Below are 24,156 nucleotides of genomic sequence, written 5' to 3'. Positions count from 1 at the left end.
CTGAAGCCTGAAGAAACCACGTCCAGGGAGTAAGCTGGAGAGGCGTCCAAGGGCAGGCTTGAGTCAGGGTTGGCAGCAATCCGAAGGCAGTGGCAAGTAAGGTTGAGGTCTGATCACAGAGATAGTCAAGAGCATAGTCAAGCAAGGCAGAGGTCTGATCACGGAGATGGTCAAAAGCATAGTCGGGCAAAGCGGAGGTCTGGGTCTGGAGATAGGCAATAGCGTAGGACGAAGCAAAGGTCTGGGCCTGGAGATAGGCAGTAGTGTAGTCAGGAGAAGCAGAGGTCTGGGTCTAGAGATAAGCAGTAGCATAGTCAAGCGAAGCAGAGGTCTGGATCTGGAGGTAGATCGTAGCATAGTCAGGCGAAGCAGAGGTCCGGGCTTGGAGAGAATCAATGGCAAAGTCAGGCAAAGCAAAGTCAAAGTCCATGTAGTCAATCCGAAGTATGAAACAGGGTAGGAACGAAGAGACAGGAACCAGGAACAATGAGGAACAGGAACGCAGGGATGAAATGAATCTCTAGGAGGCAACGAGTACTCGTACAGCGAGGAGACGTGTTGCAAAGGCAATGCTAGGGAGCGGAGCCTGAGCTTAAATACTGTAGTTACATTGACATTATCATCCGAGGCAGCGGCTAGGTTCCCGCCGTGGTCCCTACTTAAGGATCAATGGTGCGCACGCGTTCCTAGGGAGGAGTGTGGTGCGAGTAACAGCGTCTTTCTGCGGGCCACAAGGAGAGGCCTGACGAGAAGTGGTAGCAGGACTGGGAATGCTGGGGACCGTGGCAGAGCCGGAGGCACCGGGGGCGGCCCGAGGTCGGAGCTGATGGCCCACCGCCGCCAGCGAGGAAGAACCAGAAGATGGAGTCACTGTAGAAAGGTGAGGGGGGGCCATGCCACGGGTCTGCCGCAGACTGCACACGTAACAGCCATGTTGTTTTGCTGCCTGTATTTTACCTGTAATCTTTTCTTTAGTTCTGTTTACATAGTTTTGAGCACTCCTGATGTTAGACTAATGAGTTTGCAGTTTTCTGCTTTCTCTTTGTCCACACTTTTGTGCAGTGGGACTACTTTTACTGTCTCGTAATCTCTTGGAACCTTCCCCATCTCCAAGAGCAAGATGACTATAGCTGCAGAGGGCATGGCCAGCATATTTTTTTAGTTCATTTAGTATCCAGGGGTGTGAACTATTGGGTCTTGCGGTCTTTTTCACTCTCGTTTGTATATGCACTTCAATTATCTCCTCCACTGTAATTTGGTTTGTAATCATTTTGCATTTATCAGTGTCATTTCCATCTTAGATCCATGGCGTTCCTATTCTTCTGGAAATATTGAGCAAGAGAACTTGCTTTAAAATGCTGCCTTATGCCAATTCTCCTCGTCATAAATCCCACCTTTTTACCATATCTATTCCAACTTTGGTTTTTTACCTCTTCCTAATGTATTTAAGGAAGAATGTAGCCACTCTCTTTATTGATTGAGCAATGTTCTCCTCCGTTTGGGTCTTTGCTCTTCCAACTGCCCTCCCTGCCTCCCTTTCTTTTTCCTAATAATTCTGTCTGTCCTCCTCCATCATTGGTCACCTTTTTTATGCTCTTACCATTTCTGGTACCTCCTTAAAGGGCAGTATCATTTTCTTTCTCTTTTTACCTTTGTTAACCTGCCTTACGCAAAGAGTTTTTGCATTCTCAATGTGTTACAGTTCCGGTCATTAGGGTGGTGTCCGGGCACTTACCGCTCCCTCCCACGCCGAGGACCGCGCCGCGGAGCGCCCGATTCGCGGCCTGGAAGGCCGCATGGTAGCAGCATCTCCACGAGGGAGACGCCGCCGAAGACTCCTCCTCCCGTCAGGGGAACACGCGCGCGCAGGGGCCAGCGTTTTCAGCGTCTGCACCCGGATGTGCTGACACGCCTCCTATGACGTCAGACGCCGGGTAAGGGGATTTAAACCGGGGACCGGGGATTTTCTAATTGCCTTGCAACGAGGTTCCTTCTCTGAAGTACTAGTTGCCGTTCTGTCTACCCGGTTCCTGATTCCTGCTGTCCGTCTTGGATTCTGCCTGCCTGACCTTGATCCTTGTCTGCTGCCTGGTTCCTGGACTTCTGCTTGTTCTTGCGGTTCTGCTTCTGCCTGATCTCTGCCTGCCTAGACCTCCGGTTCGTGACCCTGACTTCTGCTTGCCTGCCGCCTGTCTTGACCTCCGGTTCGTGCCCTGACTTCTGCTTGCCTGCCGCCTGTCTTGACCTCCGGTTCGTGCCCTGACTTCTGCTTGCCTGCCGCCTGCCTTGACCTCTGGTTCGGGACCCTGACTTCTGCCTGCCTGTCGCCTTGACTCCGGTTCACTCTCCTTTCCTGGGTTTCTTCGGTTCTTCGCCTAAGTCCCAGCTTTCCGGGTCCCTACGGGCTCCTCCTGGGGGGACCTCGGACTTCCAGGGTGAAGACTCCTAAGTCCTAGCGACCCGGGCTCCCACAGCTCCTCTGGAGGGGTCACGGGTTTCCAGGTGAAGCTTCGTCAACCCAGTGTGAGTTCTGCCTCCCGACCGTTCCCTCCGGGTCGGTCGGTCTAAGGATCCACTTCCGGATTTGGACAATCATAACAGTTTGCAAGGCCTTGGATCCGGCAGATCTCGCTGGTCTTCAGGCCATCCCAGGGCTCGCTCAGCGGTTGGTGCAGCAACAGCAGGTGCTGGATTCCTTGGTAGCCACGGTGGAGCGGATGGCTACCCGTATGGATGCCGAACCCCCTGCACCAGTTCCAGTGCCAGCACCCGCTCCAGTCGTCACGCTCCAGACACCCACGCAGCTTCCTGCTCCGTCACGATATGCAGGGGACGCCAAGGGGTGTCGCGGATTCCTAAATCAGTGCTTTGTGCTGTTTGCTTTGCTTCCTAATCAGTTCCCTACGGATTCCGTCAAGGTCGCATACATTTTTTCCTTGCTGGATGGTAAAGCCCTGAATTGGGCATCGCCCATGTGGGAGAAGAGCGATACCACTCTCACTAACCTGGATCACTTCGTGGCTAACTTTCGAGCAGCCTTTGATGAACCCGCTCGCCAGACTTCCGCGACTTCTGAACTACTACAGATCCGGCACGGAGCCCGTACTCTGGCGGAGTACGCTTTAGAATTCCGCACGCTGGCACTAGAGGTGGGCTGGCGTGATGATGCTCTTCGAGGGATCTTCCTTGAAGGCCTGGCAGGTCGCATTAAGGATGTTCTAGCCGCCAGAGACCTCCCTGAGGACCTTGACACGTTGATTGAACTCGCTGGATGCATTGATCAGCGTTTGCAACAAAGAGCCAGGGAGGTACGCCCTCGTCGGCTTATGTCGTCACTGGCTCCTGCTTTCTCGAGGCCACTTACTTCGGCGCCTCGGTCCACGGGGGCTTCCACTGAACCCTCATCCGAGGAACCTATGCAGTTAGGAAGAACTTCGCTATCCGAAGAAGAGAAACGCCGCCGCCGGACATTGGGATTGTGTCTGTATTGCGGCGGAAAGGGACACTTCCTTTCTCAATGCAAGGAACGGCCGGGAAACGCCCACGCCTAGGAGTGAAGGAGGAGTGTCTCCTGGGCTGTTTCAATGCTGCTCCTCAATGTACAGTACCGGTAACCCTGAAGGTCTCAGGAGGTTCTTTTGAGACACGGGCCCTGATTGACTCCGGAGCTGGAGGTAACTTTATCACCCACGCACTTGTGCAGCAGCTTCAATTAACCACGCAACCCCGTGAACCCCCACTACGTGTTACCTCCATCCATGGAACCCCTTTGCCTGGTAGCATTTCCCTTGCCACCACTCCGATTACACTCCAGACTGGACTATTACATGAAGAGATGATCTCGTTCCTAGTCTTAGAAAGGTCAGTACATCCAATAGTCCTTGGTCTGCCCTGGTTACAGCAACATTCTCCTGTAATTCGCTGGGAGGGCTTACAGATCACGCAATGGAGCCCCCATTGCTTCCAGTCATGCATTAAGTCTACAGTGGTTCCACCCGTCCCATTGGCACACACCGGGCCACTACTTCCGGATCCGTACAGTGACTTTTCCGACGTCTTCTCTAAGGAAAAGGCGGAATTACTACCACACCATCGTCCCTTCGACTGTGCTATCGAGCTTCTTCCAGGTGCAGTGCCACCCCGGGGTAGGGTGTATCCCCTCTCTCAGCCTGAGACCAAAGCCATGTTAGACTATATCAAGGAAAACCTCGCCAAAGGATTCATTCGGACATCCAAATCGCCTGCAGGGGCGGGATTCTTTTTTGTGGCTAAAAAGGATGGTTCATTGCGACCCTGCATCGATTATCGGGGCTTGAATGCTATTACCAGAAAGAACCAGTATCCGTTACCTTTGATTCCAGAATTATTAGACAAGCTCCAAGGGGCACGAGTATTTACAAAACTGGACTTAAGGGGGGCCTACAACTTGGTCCGTATCCGTCCCGGGGATGAGTGGAAGACTGCCTTCAATACCCGGGACGGACACTACGAGTATTTGGTCATGCCGTTCGGCTTATGCAATGCTCCCGCAGTATTCCAGCATTTAATGAACGAGATCCTTAGGGATCTGCTCAACTCCTGCATAATAGCATATTTGGACGATGTCCTCATATTCTCACAAGATTTGAACACCCATCGACGCCAAGTTCGCCAAGTGCTTCAGATTCTCAGGGATCAGCATCTCTACGCAAAACTGGAGAAATATCTCTTTGAGCAGGACTTTGCCCTTTTTGGGATATATCGTCTCCGCTACTGGGTTCAGTATGGACCCCGAAAAGGTATCTGCTATTAAGAAGTGGCCTCAACCCGTGGGCTTAAAGGCGTTACAATGCTTTTTAGGCTTCGCGAACTTTTACAGGCACTTTATCCCAGGATATTCCCGGCTTGTAGCACCACTGACCGCCCTAACCAAGAAGGGATCTGACACGCAACACTGGACTCCTGAAGCTTGTAAAGCATTTCAAATTCTAAAAGACGCATTTCTGTTGGAGACCTGTCTTCGCCATCCTGATCCGTTACGTCCCTTCGTGGTGGAGGTGGATGCTTCCAGTGTGGCGGTAGGAGCAGTTCTATCCCAGTACTCCAGTTCTGGGAATTTGTTACCGTGCTCCTATTTTTCCAAGAAGTTTACGCCGGCCGAGAGCAACTACGGGATCGACGATAAGGAGCTCCTGGCCATCAAATTGGCGTTCGAAGAATGGAGGCAGTGGCTGGAGGGAGCTCAACATCAGGTCACGGTGTATACGGACCATAAGAATTTGGCGTTCCTTTCACAAGCCCAGCGCCTTAACCCCAGGCAGGCTCGCTGGTCGTTATTTTTTAGTCGTTTTGATTTCATCCTCAAGTACCGACCAGCATCGAAGAATATTCGAGCCGACGCACTTTCCCGTAATACCATCTTTGAAGAAAAGGATGACCCTCCGCAGTACATCATCAATCCAGCTAAGATCTTCCTTGCCAGCGCCTGTATCTCCACTCCTGGAAGAGTGATAGTACCTCGACGTGAGCGAAGGAAGGTCCTGGAGTGGGCCCATGACTCTCTCACGGGAGGCCACGCCGGTCGGGAAAGGACCTTATCTCTGTTAAATCGATACTACTGGTGGCCTTGGGTGCGACAGGACGTATACGAATATGTGACGTCTTGCCCAGTATGTGCCAGACAAAAACCCCTCGTTGGTCAACCCTGGGGACTTCTACAACCCCTGCCTATTCCCACGGAACCTTGGACCCACATCGCTACGGACTTCGTGGTAGATCTGCCTCCGTCAGAGGGTAATACAGTGATTTGGGTCACCGTGGATAGGTTCTCTAAAATGGTTCACCTAGTGCCCCTGCCCAAACTTCCATCTGCTCCAGAATTGGCACGCCTATTTATACAACATATCTTCCGAGCTCATGGTCTCCCACAGAGCATAGTATCCGACCGTGGGTCTCAATTCACAGCACGCTACTGGCGTGCCATGTGTAAGAAGTTTGGAGTTCAGTTGAATCTGTCCACCGCGTTTCACCCACAAAGTAATGGACAGACCGAACGAATGAACCGGTCCCTCAAACTATTTCTTCGCAGTTACATCTCTGAGAAAATGGACAATTGGGTCTCCCTTCTTCCATGGGCTGAATTCGCGTACAATAATCACCAGCATTCCGTTACAGGTCAGTCACCGTTCCGGATCGTCTTTGGACGTCATCTCAGACCTCCGGTTCCACTTCCTGTGGATGTTCCATCCCCAGTGGTCCAGTCATTGGCCACCCAGCTTCATCAACTTGGAGGACTCTTCAGCAGCGACTCTCCTCAGCAGCTCAAAGGACACAGAAAGTGGTGAATCGTCATCGACATCCCGCACCTGAATTGTTGCCCGGTACAAAGGTATGGCTTAGCACCAAGAACCTTCACTTCCCAGGTCACTCTCGCACGTTGTGCCCCATATTCTGTGGTCCTTTTCCCGTGGCAGAACGAATAGGCTTGGTGTCCTATAGACTTCGCCTCCCATCATCGTTACGTATCCACAACGTGTTTCACGTATCCCTTTTGAAACCTGTGGTGTACTCTCGTTTTCATCGTCTTACTCCTGATGATATCGCAACCTCTTCTCCTGAGGAACCTGTTTACCAAGTACATGAAGTACGGGATGTGCGCTTTCACAATCGTCGGTGGGAGTATTTACTTGCATGGGAGGGCTGTGGCCCCAAGGAAGACTCCTGGGAGCCTGCAAGGAATATCTTGGACAAATCTCTGCTGACTCAGTTTCATTTGGATAATCCCGGGAAACCCGGTCCTCTTCGGAGGGGGCGTAAAAGGGGGGGGGTACTGTTACAGTTCCGGTCATTAGGGTGGTGTCCGGGCACTTACCGCTCCCTCCCACGCCGAGGACCGCGCCGCGGAGCGCCCGATTCGCGGCCTTCCAGGCCGCATGGCAGCAGCATCTCCATGAGGGAGACGCCGCCGAAGACTCCTCCTCCTGTCGGGGGAACGCGCGCGCTCGCGCGCAGGGGCCAGCGTTTTCAGCATCAGCACCCGGATGTGCTGACACGCCTCCTATGACGTCAGACGCCGGGTAAGGGGATTTAAACCGGGGACCGGGGATTTTCTAATTGCCTTGCAACGAGGTTCCTTCTCTGAAGTACTAGTTGCCGTTCTGTCTACCCGGTTCCTGATTCCTGCTGTCCGTCTTGGATTCTGCCTGCCTGACCTTGATCCTTGTCTGCTGCCTGGTTCCTGGACTTCTGCTTGTTCTTGCGGTTCTGCTTCTGCCTGATCTCTGCCTGCCTAGACCTCCGGTTCGTGACCCTGACTTCTGCTTGCCTGCCGCCTGTCTTGACCTCCGGTTCGTGCCCTGACTTCTGCTTGCCTGCCGCCTGTCTTGACCTCCGGTTCGTGCCCTGACTTCTGCTTGCCTGCCGCCTGCCTTGACCTCCGGTTCGGGACCCTGACTTCTGCCTGCCTGTCGCCTTGACTCCGGTTCACTCTCCTTTCCTGGGTTTCTTCGGTTCTTCGCCTAAGTCCCAGCGGTCCGGGTCCCTACGGGCTCCTCCTGGGGGGACCTCGGACTTCCAGGGTGAAGACTGCTAAGTCCTAGCGACCCGGGCTCCCACAGCTCCTCTGGAGGGGTCACGGGTTTCCAGGTGAAGCTTCGTCAACCCAGTGTGAGTTCTGCCTCCCGACCGTTCCCTCCGGGTCGGTCGGTCTAAGGATCCACTTCCGGATTTGGACAATCATAACACAATGCTCCCTTTTATTGCTAACCAAGTTCCCCTGTACCTTTCAGCGCTGAGAATCCCAATAGGACCTCCTCCACAATCTCTCTCCTGAAGTCAAATACCTTTAGTCTTTGTATGGGTCAGTTTAGGTCACAGTTTAATATTGAACTACACATTACAGTGATCACTAGACCCTAATTGTGAATCCCAAGTGTTCAAGGATCTTACCTTGTGGAATGGTAGACCCGAGGGGTTCTCAGCCAGTGAGGATGACACACTGAGCCCAGACCATACTCAGAGCGGGCTGCGGACAAGGCAAATCAGGAGCAATCCAAGTCAGCAGGCAGGCAGCAGGCAACAGGTCCGGGGCAATCCGAGTCAGCAGGCAGGCAGCAGGCAACAGGTCCGGGGCAATCCGAGTCAGCAGGCAGGCAGCAAAGCAAAGGAACACACAGAGCACCAGCACAAGCCTGTAGCCGAGGCAATGCTGTGCTGGGCTCAGCTTGTTAAATACCCGAAGTTCCCGCGTAAACGCGGGGACTTCCGGGTTAAAGTCCGGCGCGCTGCGGGGGGTGGAGCTTGCGACTGCGTTGCATCGGCCCGCACTGTAGCCCGGGAACGTCGCCGAAGGAGGCTGGAAGCCGGCGCCCCTGCTGCCCCAACTCGACGCGAGGTAACATAAATTTTTCCTTATCATGAGATCAGTGACTCTGTCTCTGTTTACCAGTCCAGATTCAGCATGGTTTTTCTCTTACGTGGGCTGTTAAATATAAGAACATAAGAACTGCCATACTGGGTCAGACCAAGGGTATATCAAGTGGAGTATCTTATTTCCAACAGTAGCCAATCCAGGTTCAAGTACCTGACAGGATGCCAAATAGTAGATAGATTTCATGTTGCTTATGCCCAGGGATAAGCAGTGGCTTTCTTCAAATATACCTGGTTAATAGGTTTATGAACCTTTCTTCCAGGAACTTGTCCAAACCTTTTTTAAACTCAGCTTTGTTAACTGCCTTTATCATAGCCTCCAGCAATGAATTCCAAATCTTAATTGTGCATCGATTGAAAACGTATTTTCTCTGATTTGTTTTAAATGTGCTACTTGGTAACTTAATGGAACATCCCCTAGTCTTTTTATTTTTTTGAAAAATTAAATAACTGATTCACATTTATCTGTTCACTCATGATTTTATAGACCTCAATCGTATCTCCCCTCTGCCTTTTCTTCTCCAAGATGAAGAGGATTAATATCTTTACCCTTTCCTCATAGGGGAACTATTCCTTTTTTTATTTTATTTATTATTTATTGAGTTATAACATTTAAACACAAATGCAACAATCCAAGAATTTTCAGAAATAATAACAGTATCATCCTATACATTACCTAATATATTTTACTATTCCAGCCCACATCTAGGAGGATAAGAAAAGTTCCAGCCTATTGTGTGTCATCTTTTCCTGTAGTACAACCCTAACACCTTAACAGCACTTACTTTACTATTTTTGAGATTTATCCCTTAGAAATCGCTCCGTGAGGGATCTATAAAAATAAACTTATTATTTTGATACGTTTTATGGCATTTACAGGGGAATTTTAGGAAAAAAAACTAGCCCCCAGCTCAAGAGCTAGTTTTTTGAAAGAAAGAAAGTGTTTCCTATGTGCTTGTGTTGCACGAGAAACATCTGGGAAGACTTGAATGTTTTGCCCACAAAAAATAAAATATTTATTTTGGAAATATTTTGAAAAGAACAAGTCTTTATCCATTTTTAGGGAGAAAGAAACTAATAATGTTGCTCTAGTATGTATATTGTCCATAGAATCCTCCAAAAAAGTGGAGACCCAGGGACTATTCAAAGTATCTATACCTCCCTCTTGAGCTTGGAGCAATCTTTTTGCTGGCAAGTAATACAATAGGGATTTTCTCAATCTCAAAAGATAGTATCTCTACAGCATATTTATTAAATAATTCAATAGCAGACATTAATCTAGAAACTGGAAAATTCAGTAATTGTAAATTGAACAACCTTAATTCGTTCTCTAATAATTCAATTTGATTATGTAGCATCAAATTATCTTTAATAAAAGAAATATTAGTGGCCTGTATAGTATTTACTTGTGGGTTTAGTACTGCAAATGCTTGCTCTACCTTTTTAGTCCTTATTTCTAGATCTTCAAATTTTGCTCTCGTTTGAACAGAGAAATCATGTACTTGAGAAACAGACCTAGATAATTTTTTATCAATTTTTGCAGATAACTTCCATACATCTAAGAGGGTTACATTCTCTGGTTCCACATCGCTCTCCCCACCCTCATTACTTAACTCAGATATTATCATAGGACATGGTACCACGGCATTACTTGCAGTTGCCCCCTCCCCCAATATTATGGTACTCAAATATCTATTCCACTTCCTTCTAGGGCTGGGACAGCTGAAACAAGAGGGTTTTCAACAATATCTACCACATCAATACCTTCCCTAATCGGTTGTAAGGGGGGTTGTGTGGACCTGGGACTTAGGGAAACCCCTAACTGGGAATTTCCTTCTATATCATCCCTAACCAAGGACTCACCCATATGTATTATATGGATGTCCATAGGTCCATATTTCCTTGACGATAGGGTAGTTGGTGAGGAAGTCCAAGTTTTCGATTTATGTTTTCTTCCCATAATATTTTTACCCAGGGGCACGCCCCTTTGGCACGCGGCTTTGGCTGCGTGCCGGTGGCTGCGTGCCGCAAGGCCCTTACTTTATGCTGTCCCGGGGCACCTGTTGATGATGTCACATGGGGCCGTGCTTTCAGCCCAGACCTCCCTTCTCCCTCGGCCAGGAGTAAGTTGTTTTTCCCTCTCTCTGCACTCTCAAAACGACGGGTCTTGGGGTTCCCAACACTTAGGCGGTTCTCTCCTTTCCCCAGCCAACATGCCGCAGGGCCCTTACTTTATGCTGTCCCGGGGCACATGTTGATGATGTCACAGGGGGCCGTCCTCTCAGCCCGGACCTCCCTTCTCCCTTGACCAGGAGTACGTTCTTTTTTCCTCTCTCTGCGCTCTCAAAGCAACTGGTCTCAGGGTTCCCAACACAAAGGTGGTTCTCTCTTTTCCCCCATAGGGAACTATTCCATTCCCTTTTCCATTTTGGTCATCCTTCTCTGAACCTTTTCCAGTTCTACTATATCTTTTTTGAAATGTGGCAACCAGAACTGCACACAGTACTCAAGATGAGGATGCACCATGGAGTGATACAGAGGCATTATGATATTCTCTGTTTTATTCTCCATTCCTTTCCTAATAATCCCTAGCATTCTGTTTACTTTTTTGACTGTCACTGCACATTGAGCTGAGGATCTCAAAGTATTGTCCACGATGACTCCTAGATCCTTTTACTGGGTGGTGACTCCTAGTATGGAATCTAGTATTGTGTAACTACAATTTAGATTGCTTTTCCCTATGTGCTTCATTTTGCACTTGTCCACATTAAATTTCATCAGCCATTTACATGTGCAGTCTCATAAGGTTCTCCTGAAATTTCTCGCAATCCACTTGCGATTTAACAACTCAGAATAGTTGTATATTGTCTGTAAATTTGATCATCTTACTCATTGTTCTCTTTTCCAGATCATTTATAAATATATTAAAAGCACCAGTCCCAGTATATATCCCTGGAGCACTCTGCTATTTGCCTTTCTCCATTGAGAAAATTAACCATTTAGTCCTACTCTCTGTTTTCTGTCTTTTAATCAGTTTGCAATCCACTTTATCTCATAACTTTTTAATTTTCTCAGGAGTCTGTCATGGGGTGCCTTCTGAAAATCAAATACACTATATCTATTGGCTGTGGCCTATTAAGCCATGTCTAGCTATATGTTCTGTAATTTTGCTCTTTAGAATCATTTCTATGATTTTTCCTGGCACAGACATAAGGTTCACTAGTCTATAGTTTCCTGAATCACACCTGGAGCCCATTTTAAAGATTGGCATTTCATTGGCCACCCTCCAGTCTTCATATATAATAGATGATTTTAATCATAGATAACAAATTACTAGTAATCAGACTGAAATTTCATTTTGAGTGTATACCATGTGGTCCAGGTGATTTGCTACTCTTTAATTTGTCACTTTGCCCAATTACTTCTTCCAAGTTACACATGATTTATTTCAGTTCCTTTGAATTATCATTAAATACTGTTTCTGGCACGGGTAACTCCCCAATATCATCGTCTGTAAATACCAAAGGAAAGAATTCATGTAGTCTTTCAGTTATGGCTTTGTCTTCCTGTGAAGAAGTGGCCCTATTTCCCTGCCTTAACCTATGCAGGACCAAGTATCTGGCCTGATCCATCTTAATTCCCAAAGTGAGAGAGAGCCATGTGGGGAGGATCCTGCTGGGAGGGGAATAAATTTGTGAGTCCAGCTGGATCAGGAAGCCCCTGAGTCTCCAGGAGCAGGAGCTCCTGTTCCTCTCTGGTGAAGAGTACACCATCCTGAGGTAAGGCAATCTACTATTGGGTGTAAGCTGGAAGTGTTAAATAAAACTGAAAATATATGAAGAAAGGCTGGAGTCAGTGAGTGTCTGTGTCTTCAGCCTGGGACGATTTACTCAGTATCCCACATTTCCCTTTTACCCCACGATCATCTAGTAGTCCAACTGACTGCCTCACAGGCTTCGTGTTTTGGATGTATTTGAAAAAGGTTTTTATTATGAATTTTTGTCTCTACAGCAAGCTTCTTTTCAAATTCTCTTTTTGCCTGACTTATCAAAGTTTTGATAAGTAGCTTGCCAGTGCTTTAGCTTTTTGCTATTTTCTTCATTTGGATCCTATTTCCATTTTCTGAAAGAAGTTCTTTTTGCTATAATAGCATCTTTCACCTCATATTTTAACCATGCCAGCAATCATTTGGCTTCTACCTTTTCTAATGTGTGGAATACATCTGATCTGGGCTTCCAAGATGGTATTTTTAAACAATGCCCATGCCTGATACAAACTCTTAACCTTTGAAGATGCACCTTTTAATTGTTTTCTATTTTCCTCAATTTATCAAAGTTTCCATTTGAAAGTTAAGTGCTAGAGAAGTAGTTTTCCTTAATGTCCTCCTTCCAGTTATTAAATCAAATTTGATTGCATTATGATCACTGTTGACAAGTGGTCTCACTACTATTACCTCTCATACCAAATCTTGCATTCCATTAAGGATTAGGTCTAAGGTAGCTCCATTTCCTGCCTTGTTTTCAGTCAGCCCTCTATATTTAACCCCTAAAGCAGTAATTCTCAACATTTTTGTGAGGTAGCATACTCAGCACAGAGTTCATTTTGAGGCACACCATCACCTTCACCATCATAATTTTCTCTTCTCTTTATTTCCCTCTCCCCCCTCCAGTTATCTAGGTATCAACACCTTCCCTTCCCTCACCTCCCCCTCCAGGCATCCTTACCTTATCTTCCTCTCCCCTTCATCATCACCTTTTCTTCCCTTCTCTCTTCCACCCTCCAGAATCATCATCACTACCTTCTTTTCCCTCTCCTCTTTATCATCATCTTCTTCCCTTCCCTGTTCCTCCATCCCCTTGGTATCATTACCACCTCCTCCCTTCCCTCTCCCTCCACTCCCTGGCATCAACATCAACATCACCTTCCCTTCGGTCTCCCCTGGCAGCATCACCTTTTCTTCCTATCCCCCATTTCCTAGCATTGGCACTTTCCCTTTCTTTTCACCCCTCTCTGCCACCCCCTGTATCATCACCTTCCTTTTCCTCTCCACTCATCCCTTCGCTCCATCACCTCCTCTTTTCTTCACTCTCCCTCCAGTCCCTGCATCATGCTCACCTTCTCTTCTCTTCCTTTCCCTCTCTCCCAACCTCTGTATTGAACATCACCTTCGCTCTCACTCCAACCCCAGCATCATCACCTTCCCTCCCCCCCTCTCCCCCAGAATCACCTTCCCTTCCTTCTCCCTTCCTTCTCCACCACCCCCCTGGCATCATTACTTTTACCTTCCCTTTCCGTCCACACCTGGTAGCACATTCAGCTTTCTCTCCCTCCACACTCCTTAGCACATTCAGCGGTACCTTCTCTCTCCTATGTCCGTAACGGGCAGAGTCTGTGAACAGCACTTACCTGGTGATGCTGCTTCCTCCTAGGCCAGCTTCTCTCTGCAATCAGAACTGCAAAGGGTCAGCAGAGCCTCACAAGAATACAGGTCCCCATGCAGTTTCAATTGCAGAGAAGAGCCAGGAGCAGGGTAAGCAGCAGCCACAGAAAAGCACTGTTCTCAGAGTCCCCCCTGCTGATGGGAGGACATCTGCAGGCCCAGAAGGAAAGAAAATAGTGCTGTCACCACATCTGGACTGCTTCCTATGGGCTTTTTTTTCATGGCATACCTGCACTGCAGCCATGGCACACCGGTTGGGAAATGCTGCCCTAAAGGCAACTCCTCAGACTCCAGGAGGGGCATGCTTATTTTCCCACACTGGTATCCTGGCAGGTAAGTTCCTACAAGCAGGACCTCCCTTTGCACACCATCCTGGTGCTGTCTGCTGCTCACACTGCTAGTGTGTCCTGTTGTCTGTTTAGATTATCAAAGAGCACAGGTGTGGCTCATCAGAACTGTTGAGACGAGCAGGTCACAATCTGAAACTGGGAGCCGTGGCTGGCTGCAACACCTATTCACGTTGTCACGCTGGCAGCCATTACTGTGCTAAGCGGTGCATCATGCAGAGACAGTCTTAAAGAGTTAACAAAGAGATTCTACATAGAGACATCATTATAGTACAAAATTGAAAATGCATTTTACATTTCAGCTACATACCGTGAAGGCCGCTTCCTCTTTGACAGGAAAATCTGAGATCTTATCAATATGGTAATTTAAAACCATAACATTTTCACAGCAGGGGATTTGGAACTGGAGGACTGTATCTTGGATACCTTATAGTGCAGTGTTGGTTTTATTTAACCACTTATCTAAACAAATAATAACCCAATACAGCAAAATATTCTAAGCAGAGACAGCACACGTGTAATGCCAGAGAAAGCTGGTTGGGAAGTGGCATTTGCTATGCTTAAAAATTATAACTGTCCTGGGAATTAACCTCTTATTACTGGGAAAACTCAACATTCAATGGAAAAATATTTCCACGGAACTATTTACCCTTATATGTGACCACGTAAGCCAAGTTATCTTGTATTTTGAGCATAAGAGGCATGTTTGTTTTTTTTTAATTCTTTGATTATATGCTTCATAACGATACAAACAAATCAAGAAGTAGCAAAGTAAATGTGATTGCAATAAATGTAGCAAAATGTAGCAAAACAAGAAATATAACAAGAAGAAAAAGAAGAAATAGTTACATTATATCCTTAGACCAAATAAGGGGGATAGAAAGATAGAAATATATAACACTAGGAAAAGAATTACAATACAGGTAAATCTAACATAAATGTGCACAGTGTTTTAACTAACCTCAGCTATCGAAGGGGAGGGATCAGCTAACTGGAGCCTATTCTGAAGGAATAGGCACCAAGAAAGAAATTATTTTTAAATTAAATGTTTTTTCATTGTCCAGACTTTAGCAGCTTCTGAAAAAAAGGAAACCAAGAGAGTAGCTCCAGACTGCACAACTATCTGAGACTCCTGAGAGAGTACAGCCCTCTCAGGGGTATGAGTTGCTCGGCCTTCATTTCCCCAGATGGAAAGGTAAATAATCTTAACAACCTGGGAGACTGAGTCAGAGGACATTTTTAGTTACTCAATATAGAACCTCCTAAGTATATCCAGAGGGGAAACCATAGCAGATTTGGGGAAATTTAAAATATGCAAATTCATCTTTCTAACACGATTTTCAAAATTCTCAAGTCTTCAATGCGAATAATCTTCATCGTTCATCAAAGTTAGCTCGCACTCGTGGAGCATCAAACATTGTTCCTCAAGACCAGCAATTTTGTCAGTATCAGCCTGAAGAGTCTCTTTATGTGAATCCACTTGCCCTTGTAGATCTTTATTCCCAGATTTATTTTTTTTTACAGACAAAGAGTATTCTCCAACCCTTTGATAGCAATCCACACCATCCTCAACCCTTCTTGAACCCCAAATGAGTAGGATCAGTCCCAACACTAGGACCAGCTCTCACAGCAATAGTGGCCAGAGAACTAGGACCCGAAGATCCACAGTCAGCGGGGGGAGTATGCGCATCAGCGCTTTCAGAGATAAGTCCCCGCTATAGCAGCACGATTGATGCCAAGCTGAGTAGACCTTGAGAGAGTTACCTGTATTGGAGTTGCACGTATAAGCTTAGGTGGTCGGCTGAGACATAGAGGGGGATTCCTTGGACCCATGTGTCAGAGTCCACAGGGTTTCCTTTTCTCTTTTTCACCCATCACCAGACACTGAGGCCCAACAACGTGGCTGGAAGAGGTAAATGCTCACAAACACCTGCAATGTCGTATAAAAGGTCTCCCAACAAAATATCTTCCCGGGGCATCCCGGCAGCTTTACGCCGCAGCCAGCTGAAATTTTTGGAGAGGGAAGGACCTTCTCGATGACATCAAGACTTTCCTCGGAACACACTAGCAAGCTGGAAAACCTGGTCTGGATTCAGGGATGGTAAGGACGTTTTAAGGCAATTGTCTGCCTCCAGCCACGCCCCCCACCCCCTATAAGAAGCATTTATTTAAAGATATTTTCTTTTGTAGGAAATAAAAAGGCACAGACTCTAATTCTTTAACTAATCACCCATCTCCAGAAGCAAATGTCTTTACTGACTGTAGTTAATTTAGAGCTCCATGAGGAAATATCTGTTGATAAAGCAGGACCCATTCAAGAGACACTCATGACAAACTCTGTTTCTTGATCACAAAGATTCCTCAAGGGTTTCCTCTCTCCGTGCTTTGACCTTCAGAAATCAATAGCAGTTTGAGCTTTACTGATCAAAGCTCTCTGTGCATGGACACCGTGCCATAGCCTGATTCATTAAAAACCAATTACGTGGATTAAGCAGTCTTTTCCAGACAGTTTATAGGCAGTTTTGACTCCTGACTAGTTCTGATGGGGCTTGGAGCATCAAGTGTGTTCTGTTGGAGGGGAAGGGGGAGAGGTGGAAGGTTGTGACTTGTGGGAAGTCACTTTCCCCCTTTTCGTTTCTTCGGCGATAAAATAAGCTGTTACGTATTTTTTTAATCACAGGATATGTCACAATAAAACTATGGCAGAGGAATGTATTCTGTGCAGTCCGTATGCTGTGCCCCAGTCTTAATATTTCACTGTTGATGTCAGTCGAAAGGAAACTCAGAACCTGACAGCAGAGAGAGCCCGTCTGGCCCATCCACTCCTGCTGCAGAGCCCACTTCATTTCTGACTTTATCTGCCCTTTCTCGCTAATCATCTCTGCTTATTTCCTGATTTTTAAAGAAAAAAGCCTCTGAGATATTTTAAAACTTCCTTACAGAATTAACCATCCATAAAAATGATATACAGTGCACTGAACTTACATAGTAAACTAGATGCACCAGAAAGAGCAAACACAAAGCAAATGTCTAGTGCCTTTTCTCCTCCATCATAATTGATTTTTTTTAATACATCTCAGTGGAAATCCCAGTGAGGGCTATGATGGATGCTATGGGTAAGGTTTTCAAACAATTTTCAATTCACAGTCCATTTCAGAAGAGACTAGAAAAGGAAAGCCTTATAATGAGAATACTGCCAGTTGCATCTATTTCTTTTTTTTTTTTTTTAACACGCATCGAGGGATTGATTCACCCAAAATCAGGATTTAGAAACATTTACAATCAAAATGTGTTTGAATTAAAATTAAAAAAAAAAAATCACACCCTAATTTGAAAAACACAATTTGCTAATGTGCTCGTAACTTCTACAAGTCCTGGCAGTTCGTACTATTGCAATGGATGTGTGTTGTCCATTTGGAGGCAAGAGAGGTGCGTGTGTGTGTAAAAGCGTCCGCCTGCAGGTAGAAAGCATGCACAGTGCAGGTACGTATGAGAACAAGCAGGGGCAAGGAAGTCAACATAAAGGAAAATTAGGCTTAGGATACGGTACGTGAGCTGATGTGAATGCCGTGGATTTTAGGGCATGTCAAAATAGTTTTAGAGAGGAGTCTGCCACTCTCTGTCGACCCTTGCAAAACAAGTTCTGACGGGGAAGTTCAGTCAGTGTTTCAAAATTAGGGAAAAGGCTGTCAGAAATAGTAAGGTGGGCTTTCTGAGTAAAGGAGGATGGTTTATTCAGACTTGCATTCTTATTCTTACACAAGCATAACATTGTGTTTAAGGCCTGTCAACATCACACCCATGGGAAGAAATACAGCATTGTTCCAGTACCAAGAGGGATAAATATGGTAGGGCTGAGGGCCAGTGGAGGCTTATAAAATCTGCATCTGTACTTGGGTGAATGGACGTGTGTGGGAGCAAAAATGGAGCATCTCTGGTGGTGCCTTCTCCTTCATGCTCTGAATATCTCTGTCCAGGCAGTGATAAATATGCTTTTTTGTTGTTGATGAATACCTCCTGAATATCTGCTTTTATTACAGTTGCTATTTGACCCCATGATGTCATCACACTGTGGCTCCTCTCTTTATTGTTTCCTGCTTTTTTTTTTTTCCTATCAACAGACAGGATCTAATGAGAGGATTGTATCAGAAAAACAAGAAAGACAATTTTATTATTTTGTCAAGGGACAATAAATTACAAGAGACCTTTATTTCCATTATATTTTATATTTTCCTACAGTTTTCCATTATTTTTAAATTTATTCTTTTTTTATTGTTATTTTCGCTTGTGATTCCCCATACATATTTTTGGATTTTGTGAATATTTTTCTTTTATTAAGAAGGGAAGGCTGAAGCTGTGAGGTCAAATAGTGACATTTTTGTCTGCAGCTGTTGCTATGGCTTAGTGCAGGGGTGCTCAAACTGGTCCTGCGCTGACCCCCCCCCCCCCCCCCCTCCAGCCAGTCGGGTTTTCAAAATGTCTCTAATGAATATGCATGAGAAATATGCATATTCATTAGGGATATTCTGAAAACCCGACTGGCTAGGGGAGGGGGCCTGTAGGATTGGTTTGAGCACTCCTGACCTAATGCAATGTTTCCCAGCCCTTTCCTGTTAGGTTGTCAGGAATGCCAGCATCAAATTCTGAAGTATGCAAATCTCTCTCATGCATATTCCTTATCAAGTACATTTTCAAAGGGCTACGCGCGAAAACTTCGGGGCCTTCCATGCGCCGCGCGCATTTTACAATGGACCCAGCTACGTGCGTAAATCCCAGTACGCACAGAAGTGCCGGCCGAGGGAAAAGGGATGGCCCGGGGGCGGGGTCTGAGTGGGGTAGGGCGGGCTGGGAAAGTGCCATTAGCGAGCACCGGCAGCCAGCCAGCGTACGCAGATTACTTCTGCTCCAGAGAAGCAGTAATTAGGGATAGTTAGGCGAGGTTTAGGGGGCGGAGAGCAGAGAGGAAGAGGGTGGAAGGATAGAGTTAGGTGTAGGAAAGTTCCCTCCCAGCCCGCTCCTTAATTGGAGCGGACTGGGAGGGAACTGGGGGAGGCCTGATTGCGTCACCGTGCATTGCTTTGTAAAATTCCTTCCCCCCCCCCCGTGTGCGAGTCTCAAGCCACCCACACATGCGCACACAGATTTTAAACTCCGGTGTGCGTGTGCAGGAGGCCATTGGATTTTATAACATGCCCGCGCTGGCACGTTATAAAATCAACCCCTAAACGTATTCTGGAAACTCAAATGATTAGTTGGGCCTCCAGAAGAGAGTTGGGAAACTGGCTTAGCGATCAGAGAAATGTGCTGAATCAGTGGCCTTCTGTTTTCTGGGATCCCTGATCTTTGATGAATGATTCACTGTGGCTCTGAGTAGTCAGTGGCTCGTACCACCACAATTTGATTGACATATACCGAAACAGCAAGCGTCGTCAATATCTGCATTCCAGGACTGTTGTTTTGAGTACTCTCTCTTTCATCACTGGATTTCTCCACCTATGCATTCATATTCTCCATCTTTTACTTTTTTCACAGCAAACTTTTCTGATGCTGGTGCCTTAACCCTCCTTGGTCTCTTGGTGGCCTGCTGTTTAAGTATGATTAGCCCAAGTCTAAGGTTCTCTTTTTTATTTTATGTTACTGAATTTCACTTAGTTTATCATGGTTATTACGTTATCAATTTTTTCTTACGTGCTGTAGCATGTTGCTATAACATCATGGGGGGGTCACATGTTTTTGGACACCAAGGGGGTCATTTATCAAAATGCGGTAAGGTATTTTTGCATGCGTTAAGGGCTTATCGCATGTGAAAAGCCCCGTTAACGCATGCGATAGGCCTTTAACGCATGCGAAAACGTCTTTAACGCATGCGATCGTATGGTGCGATGCAAATTCCAAAAATAGGAGGAGTGGGTTAGCCTGCGAAGAGCTATCGCACAGCCATAATGCTGATCTTAACAACACCTCTTTCAAATGCATTAGCTGCTGTGATGTACCATTTCAGATGTCTCCTGTAAGTCCAATTTCAGGAGAGAGAGAGAGACCGAGAGAGAGAGAGACCGAGAGAGACCATGATAGCATAGCCCATAGGCAGGTAGGCCCACCTAGTAACTCGAGGTGGGGATTAGGTAAGAGTGTAGGGGGTTAGGGGTCACTTTGACATTCAACGTGAGACGTACGAACAGAACAGTGCTCTCTTGTGAAGATTTGCTGGCCTTCGGAGTGAGGAAACTCACTCCAAGATGAGATTTGGGCAAGGTTCTCTCAACCTAGCTTGATGGACTCTCTTCCTGGGTAACTCCGAAGGCCAGCAAATCTTCACAAGAGACCACTGTTCTGTTCGTAGGTATCACATAGAATGTCAAAGTGACCCCTAACCCCCTACACTCTTACCTAATCCCCACCTCGAGTTACTAGGTGGGCCTACCATAGGGATACAAATACCTGCCTATGGGCTATGCTATTATGGCCAGTCTCTCTCTCTCTCTCTCTCTCTCTCTCTCTCTCTCTCTCTCTCTCTCTCTCTCTCTCTCTCTCTCTCTCTCTTTCTTCCTTAAAAATGGTCCCCCAGTGGTTGAATGCAGGAAATACAACAGGTCTGGCAATTTGCACTAACTTAGCTCTTCACACAGGTAATTAGCATAAAACACACCCCTTTTGCTATCGCATGCGGTACTTACCGCATTTTGATAAATCCACCCCCAAGTTTGTTTGTAAGAGGCACAACTGTGTGAGCATATAATATTTGTTTCACTGTACAATAACTCTGAAGAATGTATGCATGTATGTATGTGGGTATATATATATATATATATATATATATATATATATACGTACAGGACCAAATTGTTGGAGTGTGGTTATAATACATTTTTACTTAAATTAAGTTTCTGTACATGATATTTCAGAATGTTTTAACTGGTGGAAATCACAATTATTGGACCAGTCGTGGCCAGAAGTTTTCATCTCCTGTTTCTCTGTATTTGGGAGTGCTACAATCATTATCTTTTATTATATCTATAACCTGTCCATACATTGAGGTTTTCGGTATATACAGTACTCAGTTGGTTAAAGTTACTGTTAAACATTGTGATTCAGCTGCTAGAGACAGCTTTTATTTACAGGTTTCCATCATTGTTTTCCCTTCTGATCATAAGTCCGTGAATATAGCTTCTTCTTTCCTCCTTATCTGTTTGTAAACTACTGTGTCCACCTTCAGCATAGGGTCCTGTTTCCTGTCCTCATCCTTCTTGTCCCTCAGAAGTTCAGCCCTTTCAGAGAAGTTGAAAGCTGAGCTCTGTTTATGAATCCTCCCATTGTTAAGTCTAGAAACACTGAAACTATGTACTGTATGTCCAAGACTTCTTAACTTAATGGTCATGCTCTGGAATCAGACAAAACCCACTCCTGCTTCACCAGCTCTCAATTTTCTTCTTCTTCCTCCTCTTCCTCTTTTGTGATATTCTTTTGTTCACAATCTATTCATTGCTCAATCAGAGATAGGGGATCGTTGAGGACCTCAGTCTTCAATGGCATGAACAGAGCCTTTTAAGGGTATGCTAATTAGTTCAATGGCGTGGCAGGATACAGAGAGGAAAGCCTGCAGCCATACTGTGAGAATGGAGTAGTTGCTATGGTAACTGATATATGCACTTTTTAATTGAACAGAAACAAAAAAGTGTCTCCATAAAATTCACTTAATTTGATGAGCTGTCTGTTTTAGTTCCCTTAGTGACTGTAACTTACAAGCGACCCTTTGTTTCAGTTTTTTTTTTAATTAACATGTGTATTTTGTATGACAAAAAGAATATTACATTTTCTTTCTTCAATCTACAAAAATCTGTAGTACTTCCTGTGTTCCTGGCAGCATTCCATAGTTTGCATGCTACCATATGCAAATTAGAAATGTAATTGGTTAAATTATTGAATTTCATGGACAGTAATACATTATGTCTTGCATTAAATAATTTTCAGACACTGTGGGTGTACTGTGAGGCACAAAATCAAAAGTCAAACACCTTCAGCACAGAGGAAGTACATTGCATATATATTGTGGAGCCTGGAAGGTGGTATTGTACTAATAAATTATTCTAAGATTAAAACCACCACATAAAGAAATACAACTTCAAAATAATTGTCTCTGTTCTGTTCAACTAAAGTCAAATTTCACTTCCACTGAAGTATATTATATTATGATGAATTGCTAAATCTGTCTTATGATGAGCTGATCCATCATGATAAGCTGCTGCTTCTACTCATGTCCATCCACCAAAGTCATGTTTCTTTCCATTGATAAGCACATTTCAACTTTTGTGAGCCGGCCTCAGCCAGATCCCACTTGCTATCCTTGAGCAATGGGCAGACCAATAGGTGATGCGCGCTCTGCCTCTCACCACAGTTGTAGGTCTCAGGTCTGATAGAGTTGCCCATATTGCCGTCATTTTGACCTGTCAGCTTATATATGGAGATGATTTAGGCCTTCTAGGTGGCCCATTCCTCCTTCACCCCTGCAGAAAGCTATCCAGTCACTCCGTTATCCATAAAATTCCCAGCAACAAGATTTCTAAGTTGTGCCTGCCACATCTCTTCACGGGCAGTCACAGGTGCAAAGTTAATTACGTCTGCTGTAATGAGAGAGTTCCTATGTGATTTCTGGGTTTTTCTATATATTTATTTTTTTTTTTGCTGATTATCTAGTAAACCCTGTGTACCAATTCTCTGTTTGGCTGGCAATGACTCTTTTTAGATCTCCGGTAGTACTATTCCAGCAAGGATACACAAACTGTTGATATTTACTTATCTCCGATAAAGCTTTAACATGCCTTAAATGCCGAAATTAGAATTTAAAGTGTGTTAAAAGTACGTTATTTCATAATATCAGGAATTAGCATGTGCTATCGCATACAAATAAGTCAAGCACAATGCACACAAAATTAATGAACTGCACTGCATGCCAGTGCATGAAAGTGACTCATTAATATGCGGAATTAAAGGCCAAATAAGTTGTAGGTTATCCTGTCTTTATCAGGTCAGTGAAACTTCACTGACCTTATGAAGAGAGGATAACTCAAAACTTTGTCACAGATATATTGTTAGTCCAATAAAAAGGTATCACATAACACCTGTTTGACTCTTAATTCCATGTATCCAAGTGGACTAACAAAGCAACCACAATTCATTGGTCATTAATATGCAAAAGGATTAACACGCATGGCAAGAAACATCATGATCCACTTTAAGCTACACTAGTTTGCAATACCTCTTGAGGTGTAGTTAACTAGCTTCCAAGAGCACTGGCAGGCTATTACACTCCCCATGTGAATGGGTAAAGGGGCCTGGAGATCTGAATTAAGACCCACACTCACCAAAAATCCCCTTTGTTAAAAAAGTCCCCCCCCCCAAAAAAAAAAAATATGAATTAGTAAACCTCGCTCCCTGATGACAATCCTTCACCTACCTAAAATTAAAAAAAAAATCCCCTGCCACTACTGCCAGCCCCTCCCCCCTAAGCCTTCTGCCCTGGACCTTGTACTACAGTTTAGTGAAAACCAAGCTGCTTCCTATGGCCAAAATCGTGAGAATATTTCAAGTGGTAGAAATTTCTATGCATTCCCGCCCCCGTCCCACAGATGAGGGGCAAAGGGGAACGTTGGGTCAGTCAGTGCCATTTTGAATGATGGTGCCAGCAGGTTCAGAAGTGACTGGGGATAATCCTGACCAATTTTAGATCCATGCATGCTGAACGATAAGGGAGAGTCAGGGGCGGAGGTGGAAGTGGGGGAGGTCTTTTTACAGATTTTACCTTATCACCAGCAGAGAGGGGCTTGCTAATTCCTACTTTTGGAAGGTGACGAGGGGGTTGCAGAAGGTGGATGGATGGATCTCAGTGCCAGAGAGTGGGAGCTCTAATTTGAGTCTTCAGGCTTCTTTTACCCATTCACAGGGGGAGGGGCAGTAACTTGCAGA

At 45.6% G+C, this 24,156-nt stretch overlaps 1 protein-coding gene across 1 annotated transcript in view; it reads left to right on the top strand.

Moving 5' to 3' along the window:
• Nucleotides 1-24,156, top strand: part of LOC115098554 (schwannomin-interacting protein 1) — a 944,827-nt gene that overhangs the window by 362,135 nt on the left and 558,536 nt on the right. The gene's annotated exons all lie outside the window — the stretch shown is intronic.

Source organism: Rhinatrema bivittatum, chromosome 9 (genome assembly GCF_901001135.1).
Source record: "Rhinatrema bivittatum chromosome 9, aRhiBiv1.1, whole genome shotgun sequence".
Taxonomy (NCBI): domain Eukaryota; kingdom Metazoa; phylum Chordata; class Amphibia; order Gymnophiona; family Rhinatrematidae; genus Rhinatrema; species Rhinatrema bivittatum.
This window is presented reverse-complemented; position numbering and strand designations above follow the sequence as displayed.